The sequence below is a fragment of the Natator depressus genome, chromosome 3 (genome assembly GCF_965152275.1).
Source record: "Natator depressus isolate rNatDep1 chromosome 3, rNatDep2.hap1, whole genome shotgun sequence".
Taxonomy (NCBI): domain Eukaryota; kingdom Metazoa; phylum Chordata; order Testudines; family Cheloniidae; genus Natator; species Natator depressus.
The window spans coordinates 142,529,467-142,544,576 of NC_134236.1; the positions used below are offsets into that span (position 1 = coordinate 142,529,467).

The 15,110-nt window shown below is 43.7% G+C and overlaps 1 protein-coding gene across 1 annotated transcript in view; it reads left to right on the forward strand.

The window, feature by feature from the left end:
- Positions 1-15,110, forward strand: part of KIF26B (kinesin family member 26B) — a 423,104-nt gene that overhangs the window by 131,567 nt on the left and 276,427 nt on the right. The gene's annotated exons all lie outside the window — the stretch shown is intronic.

The following is a 15,110-nucleotide window of genomic DNA, read 5'->3' on the forward strand; positions in this document are numbered from 1 at the left end:
TTTTAGTACCTTGAACAACAACCGTATACTTATGGACCTCTGTTCATGACCACACTGTACAACTTTATTACAGGAGTTTAAGAGCTCCACAGGGTTATTACTGGTCTGGTGCAGCCAGGTTAATCACAGGTGGCCCTATGACTGGTGCCACTCCATCATATTTTAAGCCTGAAAGCTCAAATATTTTATTTTATTTCTTCAAATGTCTAAAGTCAATGACAGGCCTAATAGGGTACGTGTGGCACCTTTTCAAGTATTTGTGCAATCAACGAAAGGAGATGTTTGCCATGAATTTTCACAGGGGGCTAGAGAGTGAGCCTGCCCTGCACTCACCTGGCATAGACTGGGCCCAGCTTCCTGCTCTGGGCCTTGCAACATGGTGCACACTACTCTCTGAAATTTGGCCCGGCATCCCAACTGTCCAGAGGGGTGCTGGGCCAAACCCTGAATGGCATTGCGATCCTATGCACCAGGTTGTAACGCTAATCACTCAAATATGGTCCAGCTGCTCCTCTGTCATGATGGAGAAGTGGTTGGGGCAAATCTGAATGGAACTGTGACCCATGTACCAGGTTGCAATGCCGGGCCTAGCCCCTGGGAAAGGAGCCACCTCTGCAGGGGGCGTGTGGGGCAGGCTCACTTTCCAGTCCATCACCCTGTGATTGCAAACCCTGGCTCCGCCATTGTCTAAAATATAGCTATTGATGCCGATCTTGTGGTTTCCGTAGCTATCCAATAAGTTGAAATCACAACATAATGCAAAAGGACTGCATGATAATCTGTCCACTTCAGCACAGCCTCTTCTCGACAGACTTGCAAAAGAGAATAAATATGGGCTTTGGAGTGAGGCCAGGAGACTAACAAATCTGGGCACTGGTGGACCAGTCATTGATAATTGTGAATTTTAAATTCTGTATTCAGTTGTCATATTCAAAAATTAAAATTCTCTCAGTATTGGTTAGTTATGGTCATAAGGGAACAGAAATGGCAGCCTGTGTCATTTAATTATCAAAAAGCATGGATTTCAAAGTTTGAGTATTTGCCTCTGACTGTTTGAGTTATTTGCTTCAGTAGAATAATTTTGGGACGAAATTCATGAGTAATTCTGAATGGTGAATAAATGTGAGAATTTTGTGTTCCGCCTGTGTACATTCTGTGTACAGAAAAAAGATGAAATCTGTTGAATATGTTATGTTACACATGATCTCAGATTATCAGAACAGCTTTAGAGCTGTCTCTCCAATTTTTTATATCTATATAAATAAAAATATTAATTGGTCAGAGCTAGAATATCCTGCTGGGAAAAGTGCTAGTAGACCATATCAGTTTTTCTGGCTCATTTAGAACCCTGAAAATGAACCTAATTTTCCTGGCTTGAAGGTAAAGTGAAAAAAATTGCTCTAGCCACTTGCCTGAGAATATTTCCTTGTATTGAATATTTCTCCTGCACCTAATAATGAAACACCCTCACTATGCAATAGCTAACAGAACCAGAAAAAAGTCTCCAGGGGATAAAGAGCATTATGTTTCCAGCAGCGGTTCAGTGCCTTCCTATGTCATAATTTTCTCAAACTGATGCCCAGGGACAAGAGCTGTGGGACTGGCTAGACTTAATGGCTCCTGGTGTGGGCATCTCCCCATTGTAAATTAGCTTTAGTCAGATAGTCTAGACAACCTGCCAGAAACAGTTGAGTGCTTTGAAAATTGACCTTATTTTTCCTACTAATATGCCCACCACTCCAAAAAGGGGAAACCCTGGCTCATAAGCCATTCCATTCTGTGCCCTCAAGGCAATTTCACACACTAAGAAATATCCTAGTTACAGTTCTTCCAAGAGCGTTATTCAGCCTTCCTGGTGGAAAATCATTTCCAGTCTCTGCCTAAACCCAGAGCCCTGTGTAGGATACAGGGAATGAATGACAGCACTGCTTTGTTCATGTTGAGAACAATGAGAATGAAATTACCTGTGATTATTTCCCAGTGCTGTGCTTCTGAAGCAGGGTGGGGTGGGTAAAGGGTGGGGGGAGGGGGAAGAGAGAGAGTTTCCACTATTTTCACAGAATAAGTCAAAAATTACCACCTGAAAGTGTGTAAAATAGGTGTGAATTCAAAAGCTCCCCACTTTAATAACTTACTGTATGCTCACAGGCTAAAAACCAGCAGCCTTGAGTTGAGATGGGCCAGAACCAGAAACCCAGATCCAAAAACCCTGGGACTTTTTTAGCTCTGGATCTCTATTTAACAGCTGACCCATGATTCTGCAGTGGGCTGAATCCAAATCCCAGGTTAAAACTTGGTGACTCAGTTCAATTTCCAGTCTTCAGACAAGAGACTTGTGTACCAAAAAAAAAAAAAAAAAGGTGGTGGGATAGGGTGGGGAGGAAAGAGCAAATTTTTACATTGAACAGTTTTTTCTTTTCTTTCTGTGTGACGACTTAGTAAACCGGTAATAGGGTGTTTTGATCAGGGGCAAAAATTATATTCTCCACAAGTTTCTTCTATTCAGTGTTATGCATACAGTTAAGAAACTAATAATGGCCAAATCCAAATTGGATTTGAGCCAGATCCTGAAGTTCACATTCAGGGTAAAATTCTCCCCTGTGCAGAGTATCAGCACAAGGTGTATGCACCATAAGTGCTTAGTTGTGTCTTAAATGGGGTAAAGATTTTGTGTGGGTCCTTTGCATAGTTTATACTCATTTAGTATATGAGTTTATACTCATCCCTTACATAGGGGAACACTAGCTGATGTCAAAGGGAATTTGCCTGAGCAAGGACCTCAGGATTTGGCCAGTTGATGATGATACACCTTACAGGATACCACCCTAATCAGTACATTTCTATTGTTCATTGGTTGCCATGTTAGCATTTACGACGAGTGGGAAAACTTTACAGCTGTAAGGATATGACTGTTCATTTTGTTAAGAATCCCAAAGTCCCAGTGTTTTTATAAAAATGAGGCAGAGCAACAATTTTATCAAGAAAGTGTCTCAATTAAATTGTCAGCGACTGTATGGAAACTTCATTATTCATTATCTATGTAAAGCTGTTAGTTAATGTATCTGTAAAAATGACACTGTTGGGCCACATTAAAGAAGCCACTAAAATCTGAGTCATTAGCAATTAGAACTTCTGTTTTCAGTTTAAGCATGAGAGCCTGTGCCCTTATTCTCAAGGTTTTTGGTTGGGGACACTTCCTAGTTCAGTGATTCCAAATCCTTTTTCTCTTTTGGATCTCCACTTGTGAACCCTTTCATATGTCTGGGTCTTCAGTAGAGCTGGTCAAAATTTTTTCCATGAAACAGTTTAAAAAAAAGTTTCATCAACATTCAAACATTGTTGTGGGAACATGTCTATTAGAAACCAAACTGTTGGTGGGGAAAAAGTTGAAACATTTCATTTCAATAGTGTTTTGATTAATTTCATTTTGACTTTTATATAAGTCAAAATGAAATGAATTGAGACAACACTATCTAAATGAAATGTTTTGATGGCCCTGAATCAAAATGTTGTTTGGTGGGAAATTTTTAAATTTGGCTTTTCATTCCAAATTGGAACAATTATTTTTTTTAAATGTTGGAATTTTCTCACAGAATGGAAATCCCAATTCTTGCCCATCTTTAGTTTTAGGGCATACGCCCACAAAGTTCCCTCTGATACCCAGTTTTGGGTGGAGGAGTCGTTCCCTCTCAAAGAATTTAAACGTCTATCCGGGAGAGGTGAGGGAGAAAAATATATTTTGATTCAAACTAAAACTGGATGGGTTTAATCCTTGTAAAAATTTGTGTGAAAGGCATCATGTGGATTAGCATTGTACAAGCTTCTCCTCATACTAGTCACTCTGACAGCACTCCTGGGTTCTGACCTGCAACATCCCTTGCTGTTCCAAATCTGAGCCTCTTGAGCAGGCCACGCCTCCTGTTCAGTTGGTGTGCTACACAAATTAACCCTAAAATGAAACCACTTAAAAGCTAGGCCAAACCCTCAACTAAAGTCTCCATAGGTGAAAAGCTACTGACCAACTGTTTCACCACCCCACCACCAAGCATTTGTCCAATCTAAACCTTGGAAGTAACTGGCACTGGTGTATTTATTATTAATTAGTGCATTATTACATTGCTATGACTTCACAACTGCAATAACTTTACAAGCAGACACAAGACAAGGTCTCGCCTCCAAAGACTTGACAATCCAAGTCAAACGTAAAGAAAAGGGAATGGGGGAAAGGCAAGTAAGCTGGTTGTATCTGCCCTTCTTCTAACAGACTGAGTAGGGGCCAAACAAACCCCTTTCCTGGGTTTCCTTTAACATTAACTTCAACAACAACAACAACAGCAACAAATGTAAGAGGCCTGCCAGAGTTTACTCTTGAACGTGGAGGTTTCTAGTGCTGCTCTCGGCTTTGAAGAGAGTTGTCAAAGCTTTTATATCCTGAACTGGATCTAATAGGGCCCCTTCTTGTCTGGTTGCCATCTTGAGTCAGCAGAAGAACTCTCCATCTTTATGCAGGGTCCTAGAACCTGGATTACATTATTTAGATTGGCACATGTATTGTACTGTTCTAGATTATTTTAAAAAAAGAATTTGGTAGTTACTGAGTGAGCAGTATGTGTCAGAGAGGGAGGGTTAGTGAGAAAGAGAGCCAAAAGGATTGGAGAAGTTTAAAGGAGCGCGAAGTGGCATCTTGTAATGGAGAAGGAAAGCTATTCCAGGCATGGGGTGTGGGCAGTGAGAAAAAGGCGGAGACACAAGCACAGGGTTGTAGTAGGAGATGAGGACCGGTGTGGGCAGGGTGAGCACCACGTGTTCAGTTCCTTCAGGCTGGGGACATGGAGCTTGGACTTGACCTGGAAAGGGACAGAAAGCCAGTGGAGAGATCTGAATGTGGAGGGGGGGGGGGGAATGTATCCCTTTCTCTTAGTCCAGTAAAAAGCATCCCTTTAGAAACCAAGAACCTAGACTGCAGAGAGCCTGCTAGCCTGGGGCGTAATGATATAGTGTGTATTCAGAGAGCTATCAAAGGCTTTGTTTGTGTACGATTCATGAAAGCTTACAGTACATACTTTGTGTTTCCTCTTTATCTATGATGTGTGTTTATAACCGCACTGTTCTTGATGAAAGTACAAGTTAGTTCTGGAGCTGTGCAGTGATGAATGATTTGTTTGGGGTTGATTTTGGTCACGGCTGCCTTGTAACACACTAACTCTTTCAGGCACAGGCTTTTTGCAAGAAATTGGTAATGATTAGAGTTTGGCATAAGATATAAAGTTCAAGCCTGGATCAAAACACTGTGTGTGGGGTATTCAGATCTGGGGATTTGATTCCTGCTCTTTCAAGTCTCTGCTCTCTAATTTCTTTCCCTTTCACTTGCTGCTGCTGATAAACACATACAGCAGGAAAAGGCTGAAGTGTTAATAATCATTATGACAGAGCTAGGCTAATTTAATTGTTTCTAAAGCCTATAACAGGAGGTACCTAAATCATACTTTTGATTCAATTTGCAGATTAACGGGTGTTTAGTGTAACTATCATATTACACACAGTCTTACAGATGTAGCGCTGCTTTGTCAAAGCATAAATATAGCAAGCAAAGGAAAAGCTAGAAGTGCCTACCACACCCTGTGACACACTTCTCAGGGTATCGCTGTTCTTACAGAAGGATTAGCAAAGTACTATGCTGGAGATAGGATAGGGGTGTCCTGAGTGTGGCCTCTGCACCAGCAGCAGGGGAGGTGATAGCCTAGAAGCCTGTTACCCCAGCTTTGTGCCCTTCCACTGAGGATTCCAGTACGTTGGCTGTATGGCCAAAGTCCATCAGTAATACAACACCAGATGATCTGGCCCTTTATTATTATTTGTATTACAGTAACACCTAGAGGCTCTATTATACTAGGTACTGTATAAACCCAGAGCAAGAGACAATCCCTGCCCCAAAGAGCGTGGGGCAGATGAGAGACAAAAGGTGGGAGGGGAAACAGGCACAGAGAGGTTAAGTGACTTGTCGGTAGTCACACAGCATGACTGGGAATAGAATTCAGGTCTCCTGAGTCCGTCTTCTTGCATGGCGGAGTAGTGGCGGCACAGAGGAAGAGTGGCTCCTCTCTCCCATGAGCTGTGACTCTGCTCTATCAGGCAGGGAGCCTTGCTTGGGCGCATAAGGCAGTAGGCAAATATCCTGCGTGTGTGTGTGTGGTGTTCAGTTTGTGGTTTGGATGCTAACAAACTAACGAAAATCTTTGGACAATGATCCCAGTATAGAACACACAAACCAGCAATTTGATTTCACAAAGTGGCCAACTGTCCCTTGGTGGACCCAGAAGAACAAGCTGATTAGCATTGAAACAAAATTTCCAACTCTAATCCTAGCTCGTGCCATCCCCACCCTCCACACTTTTATATATGTGTGTGTGTGTGTGTGTGTATCTATCTATCTATCTATATATATATAAAAACATCTTTCCTCTGAATAGACCAATGTCCTTTTTGCATCAAATCACTGATAATTAGATACACAGTGACGTTAGTGGGGTTATAAGTCATCAGCTGACCTTCTTTCCATGAAATGATCACTCAAGCTTGTGTATTACCGTAACTGGCTAATTATATCTGAATTTTTTTTCAAATTAATGCGCTCATTGTATCCTGACTCATCCCATCAGGATGGCAAAGTTCAGAATTCCATGCTAATTGTAACTTTTTTTACAATTACTCTGGCATGATTTGATGTCACATGGCATTTTTCTGCATGGCTTAATGACCCCTAGAATCATTACTCTTTCCTTCATGATATTACACTGACCAAGGGAAGTGAGAGGTAAAGGGTATCCCATGGATTGAAAAGAGCTAAGGAGGCTTATCCTAGGAGTATGAGAGCCCCATGACTCAGCTGTGATGTGAGAAAGAAATCTATGAGCTTTGAGAGGAGTGAGATAATCCTGTAATTTAGTGAAAGCCATGAAACCACAATTAGTGAGGATTTGGAGTCTTGATTTCCTCCCCTGCTCCATGGCTTAGGAAGCTTGTCCAGATATGAGTCTCTCATGGAATAATAGTGACAATGTCCCTGCACTGATTACCTGCTATAGTTGGGTAAAAGTATCAGTTGGAGGAAGTGGGAGGAATGGGAAGGAAAAATTAGCTAGAGTTCTGGTAGGGAGTGAGACCCAATATGCCTGACTCGACTGTAAGTACCTCATAAATAACTGACCTACTGTATCTCCTGTCAGTATGTTGATTACCAGAACCTAATGTCGCTGAAAACATCATTTACCAGGCATTATTTTCAGAGACTTCAACGTATAGAATACAATTTGGCTCCAATTCAGCAAAGCATTTAAGCACGTACTTAACATTAAGCATTTGCTAAAGTCCCTCCCTATAAAGCACACGATGTTTAAATGCTTTGCTGAACTGGGGCCTTACAGTTTAAAGGGTATGTTGGACAGCCAAATAATGGAGATGAGCCACAACCAAAGCCCTGGAATTGAACACTCCTAAACTTTGGAGGTGTTCGGAATCTGAATTTTGCAGCTTATTCCCATCCCCCAGATATCTAATTTACCCTTAGATCAATGGAAAAATCTGTGTTTCTTCTCTGAGTAATCACCCTATGGGGGCTCCACTTCAGGTGCGCATGATTTTCCTTAGCAGTGTACATTCGGCCAGTGCGTGTACTGATGATATCCGGGAGGTGCCCCGCACTGAGGCTCTCTGAGGCTGCATGAGTGAACCGCCCTCAGTTCCTTCTCAACCACCTCAGCCTGAGACAGAGTTTAGCATGTCTGCTGTGTGTGTATCTCGGCTATTGCTGAGCTTTATTTTTTTTCTTAATTTAGTTAGCTTAGTTAGTTGTTAGTTAGTAGAGTAGCTAGTAGTTCTGGTTTGAGAAAAAGTCAGCTATGGGTGATGGAATGCCCTCTTTGCCCTGCTCTGGAGCCAGGTTAGGAGAACTCCCTGCACATCAGTCCCCGAGGCTCTCTAGTGCCCCTTCAACCTCGGCACAACATTGCCCCAGAAGGGGGAAATCTCAGAGACCTTGTCAAAACATTCTAAGAGGAGGAGCTCTAATTCCCTTCCCAAGAATCCCACCTCAAAAAGACCTTGTTCTCAACAGCCTGAGATGTCATCCCCCAAGGCTCAGTTCTGTAGAGGCAAAGAGCTCCTCCAGTACCGGTGAAGCAGGAAAGTCCCACAGCTCTAAGTCCAAACATGGCTCTGAGCAGGCTCCAGTACGGTCTAGTGGAGATGGTCAAAGCAAGCACAGATTGGTACCCTTGGGCTTAACTCCTCTCCTGGTACCCTTATCAGGTTCTTTGGTACTGTGTAAGCCTCCAGCCACGTCAGTGCCATCTGCACAGCACTCCAGACCATCGGTACTGTCCGGCAAGGACAAGCATAGCGGTCTGTTGGTACCACAACACCTCTTGGTGCTGTAGAATACCCAAAGGACTTTTCAGTGACTGCTGTACCAGAGTCTCCATTGCTGGTGGGTACTGAATGCCTCTTGGTACTGAGAACAGCTGGGTCTCTGGAACTGTATACATTCCCTGGTGCCATCACCTCCCTTTTCAGTTGGAGCTCCGCCATTGGAGGAAAAAGAGGACAATGATGATCTCCTTTCAGTATCATCAGTCTCTGTTCAGGGTTCCCCCAATACCCATATAATGACTCTTTTCTTGAAGAAGCAGGGAAGATGTTTGGGGACCTCATCATTCCTGGTGGGAGCAACCCTGGATGCTACCATATGGCCCTCAATGCCCATACTGGGACCCCTGAGCAACTTATCGCTGGGAGATCTCCAGGGCTATCACCCTCTCCCACTGGGATGATAGGGAGACTCAAGTTTCTCCTCCCCAGCAACAGGAGGAAACATGTGAAGACCAAGAGACTAGGGCAGATAAAGAAACCACCCCTCATACCACTATCTCATCCACTTTGCCAGATGAAGCAGTAATACTGCCTCCTCCTCTGTCTATGGCCAATGATTTTTGGCAGCTCCAAGATCCCAGTAAGCAGGTGGCAGACTCCCTACAGATACCTCTTGAGGAGGTCAGAGAGTCCCAACACAAGCTGTTGGATATCCCTCACTCTGCAATACGATCCAGAGTTGCTCTCCTTATCAATGAGACTCTGCTGGGACCTTCAAAAACAATTTGGTAAGCCTCAGCTACAGTAATGCCCGTACGTAAGAGGGCCAATTAAAAAAGACTGATTTTCCCATTTCCAGCGAGCATGGGAACGTATCATCTCGAACAAATGAGTGATGGAAGTAATATCAGGCTACCCCATCCAATTTATTTCCTTCTCTATTCCTCATTCCCCTTCCCGTCGCTCTTTGGGACCCCTCTCATAAGTTCTTGCTAAGTCAGGAAATAAACTCCCTTCTTTGTTTAGGAGTGATAGAACTGGGCCCTGTTCAGTACAGGGGGAAGGAGCTTTTCTTTATATTTCCTTGTACCAAAAAAAAAATGGAGGGTGGAGATCAATCTTAGATCTAAGACTCCTAAACAAATTAATGAGGCCTCAGTTCAGGGGATTCATTTTTGCCCTTAATCTTCAAGATGTGTACTTCCATATAACAATAAATCTGTCTCACAGAAGGTTCCTGTATTTCATCATAGGCCAGGATCAGCATTGGAAGCTCTCATTCAGTCTCTCCTTGACTCCAGGGGTTTTTTCCATGGGTTCCATGGGTGCTGGCTGCCTACCTGTGTCATCAGGTGACCACAGTATTCCCGTACCTCGACGATTTGGCTACTCAAGGGTCTGTCATACCAAGAGGTGTCATCCACTCAAGGAAAGCGAAGGAGTACTTGTGGCACCTTAGAGACTAACCAATTTATTTGAGCATAAGCTTTCGTGAGCTACAGCTCACTGATGAAACCTGTCAAGGAAAGTGCTTTCTCTATTCTTGGACTTAGGTCTTCAGCTGAATGTGGAAATATCCACACTGGCTGCCATTCAGAACGTACAATTTATAGGGGCAACCCTGGATTCCTTGGCATCCAGGGCCTTCCTTCCCATGGACAGATCCATGACACTATCAAAAGTTGTCAGAACTATTCCAGGGAGCCCCCAGACTTCAGTCAGAAACTGTCTTCAACTTCTCAGTCCCATGGCAGCTTGCATCTTTGTGACTGTGTGTGTTTCCAGGGGTGGCTCAGGTCAGTTTACTTGCCAGACAGTCTAGACAAGCAGATGTCTGTTCCCCAGCTGGGGAAGCACTCCCTAGAGTGGTAGAAGGGTCATCACAATGTAGGGATGAGGGGTTCCCATCTTCCAACTAATGCCAACAGTAACTGTAACAATGGACGCATCTCTGTTAGGATGGGGGGGCACACCTTGATGATCTTACAGTATGGGGCAGATGGTCACCCCAATAAACCACCCTCCATATCAACCTGTTGAAGCTCAGAGGAGTCAGAAATTCCTGCCTTTGTGTTTTTCATCTCATCAGGTACAGGTCTATCAGAATCATGATGGGCAGCATGGCCTGCATGTTCTATATCAATCAGCAGGGAGAAGTGAGATTCCCCTTCCCTCTGCACCAAAGTAATAAGCTTATGGAGCTGGCGTGTAAATCATCTCTTAGGAATTGCAGCAATGTATCTTCCAGCCAGACAAAATGTCATGGCCAAAGCTCTCAGCATTTTGTTTTTCCCAAGACTATGAATGGAGGAACCAAAGGGGAACTCATTGTTACTGATGCCTGAAAAGATAAAAGGAAAGGATGGTGAGAGACTAAGAGATGAGAATTATTAGCGACCTTCCTGGAAAGTCCCAAAGGTACCTCTCCAATAGGACACAAATTAATGCATTGTTTCTGTGATTGAGATGGTTCTGTTATCCACTCCTGTGTAAAAATGAACCCTGAGGTTAGGATTCAGGGGTCAGGAGATGCTAATAAACTTATTATAATTTTGTTAGAAGGACCCCATCTGAGCTGTGATTTTTTTTAAAGAGCAGATTGTCATGTTCTGGGGTGCAACCCAGACAAGGGAGGAACTGTGTAACCCTCTGCCTTGTAACTCTGGGTGTCTCTTAGCGTTTTGCTAAGCTAGCTCCCAACCTGGGCTGCTCACAAACAGCCTTCCAGCATGCAGGTCATACCCTGAATGTCTGCGTATAGCTGCACCTCTGACCCCATCAGCTTGCCAGCCACACACACCAGTTCATGCTGTGGCTTCCACCAGCTTTGGTTACTACTTGCAGGGATGTCCAGCCCTCTCCTGGACAGTTCAGATATTAAATTCCGATGTCCCTGTAAAGTGTCAGTATTTAACAGTTTGTTACTTTAATTGGAGTTACCAAACAGTTAAGCGCACAGAACTGGGTTGGTTTAGATTAAAGACAAAGTAAGTTTATCAACAAAAGCAGATAGGACTTTAAGTGAAAATTCAGGTATGAGAGAGAAAGTTAGAAATGGTTGCAAGCAAATAAAAGTGAAAACACACCTAAAAGTCTAAAGCTTAATCTAGCAAAGTTTTGGTTCAAAGCTCTGTTTAAGATGGCCTTTCTCACCAGCGTCTTCCAGCAAGATGGTGACTGATGGAAGGTCAGAATCTCTCCTAGAGGCCCAAAGTGCTGATGCCTTTGTCTTCTTAGATGAAAGAGAACATGGAGTTTTCTGCCCCCATTTTTTGTGGTCCAGTGAACCTTTGAAATGGATTCTGCTGAAGGTTACCCCTCAAAGCAAAGTTTATCCAAACAGTGGGGAAGGCGACATGGAATCTGGTGGTGAAGGAAGCTCCGTGCCCTTTCTTCCTGTACTTATGTTTGCTAAAATGCAAATGATTCTGTTTCCTGCCATCACTTCTCCCTGTTGTCTTGCTGGCCCTGTTTGCTACTTTTATGTAAATTGAGGTAAACAGGATAAGCCTGTTTAAAAACTTTTGCCTAGGCAGGACTGTCTGGGTTTGAACATATGCTAATAGCATCATGCAGGGGGAATTCATAACTTTAGATGTAATGTTGATAAATATATTTCACCAGGATATTATTGACCAGTGAGTTATTAGTGTTCCAATGATACCTCACAAGGCATATTAGCTTATTACAGTGGTTTGTAGGGTGTGAATACAGGGGAGCTTTTGGTCCCAAAGATATAAGATTTTATAGGTGAAGAATTATATTCCCATACAGACAAAATGAAATAATAGTAATGAAGCTGTTTGCTTGGATGATATGCTTGTGGGAGGTAAGGAGGAAGTTACTAATGGCTGATACAGTTGTGAAATGTGATTCCACAGAGCTAGCATGTAAAACATTATTTTCTTTTTTTATAAAGTGTTCTTGAAATGGCCTTTTGAAATGTGGTATCAAATTCCATGCTGGGATAACTCCTTTTCAAATCAATTGATTGAAGTGAAGAGAATTTGGCCCAATTTTCCTTTGTAGTAGGCAGCACTATATTTTCTATTAAAACAAAAGTGAAAGGCTGATAGAGACCTCATCTTCTGTATATCAAGAAACTTTTTGTTTGTTTATCAGATAAAAATATATTTAGGGCCAGATTCTCCTCTCACTTACACTAGTGTAAATCCAGAGTAAATTGTACAGCAGACAATGATATTAACACCAATGTAAACCAGATGCAAATGAAGTCAAGATCAGGCCCTTAGTATCTTGTCATCCCAAATGTGAGCACAGCTGAGGTAATAAGGAATGGATCTGGTGTGGTCTCAGGGTAAATGGAATTTCTCTTTAGTATGGAGTGAGAGGAACATATTTCCTTCCACACATCCCTCGTCTGACCCTTAACCTGAATAGGTCTAATTCACTATGTCAGTTAGAGCTGCCTCTACAATACGAAAGGCATGAATGAAGAAGGCCAATTGTCCAGCTGCTTCTGAACTTTGGACCAGCCCCGGGTGTATTTCCTGAAGAGCAAGGAGGGGGTTTCATGTGGCCAGGGGTGAAGAAGCACCACTCCCAGCTAATGAAACCATTTTAAATGCAGCAATCTGTTCTGAGGGGGAATGAGACCATGCTTCACCTTTCACAACCACCTCATGTAATTGGTTGTACTCAGGAGAGCTCCAAGGATACACAAAGAATAGAGGGTAATGACCTGTAACCTTTGAGGGGGTTGAGCCGGTCATGCTTAAGGTCACTAGGAAATCTCAGCATGAACATCTGTAACTGTGCCTCAGAAAGGGAGAGGATTCCAGTTTCCATCATTCAAGTCCTTTAATATAGCTGAGACTTCATTTTCATAAGCATAAAAAAAGTCTCTAGTCCAGTTTGTAGTCTTAAAAATGTCCCTTAAAGACTCTACAGCAGGGGCGGGCAAACTTTTTTTGGTCTGAGGACCGCATCGGGTTTTGGAAATTGTATGGAGGGCCGGTTAGGGGAGGGGGTCATGGCCCAGCCTCCACCTCCTATCCGCCCCCGGGACTCCTGCCCCATCCAACCCCCCCTTCTCCCTGTCCCCTGACTGCCCCCTGCTGCCACATCCAACCCCCCCCCTTCCTGACTGCCCCCCGGGACCCCTGCCCCAATTCAACCCCTTTGTTCCCACCCTGACCCCTATCCACACCCCTGTCCTCTGACCACCACCCCAAACTCCCCTGCCCTCTATCCAACTCTCCCTGCTCCATGCCCCCTTACCGCGTTCCCTGGAGCACTGGTGGCCGGCGGTGCTACAGCTGCGCTGCCCGGCTGGAGGCAGGCCATGCTGCCGCCGCCACCGTGCAGCACAGAGCACCAGGTCAGGCCGGGCTCTGCAGCTGCACTGCCCCAGGAGCTCACAGCCCCGCCGCCCAGAGCGGTGCGCCGGTGGCGAGGTGAGGCTGTGGGGGGAGGGGCCAGGGAGTAGCCTCCCCGGCCAGGAGGTCACGGGCCGGGCAGGAGGGTCCCGCGGGCTGTAGTTTGCCCACCTCTGCTCTACAGGTAGTGCAGGAAATGGTGTGCTTGCAAATGAAAGGTTAAATAATGTTTAAATCAAAGGATTCTTCTTCTTTAACATTAGAATGGCTCCATTTTGAATGTGTGAGATTTAAAAATGAAAGTTTTATTTTATATATAAAAAAGAATTTGCTGAATTTGCCTTCAAAGTTTGTGGCTAGTAAGAGAGCCAATAAAGAAACTAATAGAGAGTAGATACTGCCCATTGACTGCAGTGGGGTTGCAGTGGTATGAACGAAGGCAGAATTTGGCCTGAGATGTGTAATTGTAACTACAACAAATTGAAACAAAATATAAAGGGCTGAATTGTGGACCTTTGTACACACACTTTGCTGTTCCACTGATTTCAATTAGTTGCCCAAGATATAGGTCAGTTCAGAATTTGGCCCAAGCTTTGCATGTGCAATCCTTATTTAAAGGATTTAGGGTGATATTCTGATCTCAGTTACACCCTTTCACTAGGATTAAACAGGTTTAACTGAGGAAACCCTTAGTTGTAAAGTTAAATATTAGTCAGTTTTAGGTACCAGTGTTTTCTCACAGTTGTTAGCTTGTGGAGGACAAAGAAATGAACGACTTCTGGTAATAGTCCCATTTTGATAGTACCATGGTTAACATATTGATCCCTTGATGTTTTTCCTTTCAGGTCCCCCCATGTGTGCCAGATCATGGCTGTAAAGTCACTGGTTGGTACAGTGGTGGTCTGGAAGTGCACCACCCCTGCAGACGCTAACATTAGCACTGTGCCTTAGGTACAATGCCTTTGGGAATGTAGGGGGAGCATGACAGTGGCTCCACTGATCAATTTAAAGAGGAGGCAGCTCAGGCCCCCACTAGTGCTCAGCTTTTCCCCTGGGCTACTTCTGGGAGTCTATCACCGACAGTGTTTCCAGATGGGAGGACTCTACACTCCTCAGCCGACTTATGCACACGGACAAGGCAAGGTACAATCTGACTCTGTATGTTTTATTCATATGTATTTCCTTAGTCATCACAATGCAGGCATTTAATAAAGATAGTTCTGTCTTGGTAACAACCCAGGCCCCTCTGTATCTCTGATCTAGTGAAACTCTTATTTGATCTGGTGTGGATCTGATTACATACTTAAGTCAATTTTCTTAATACTCTGTGGACTTCACATGATCTTTTTGAAGTGTGTCGGGGGAGGAGGGGGACACATCTTAGTTTAAAAAAGGATATATACT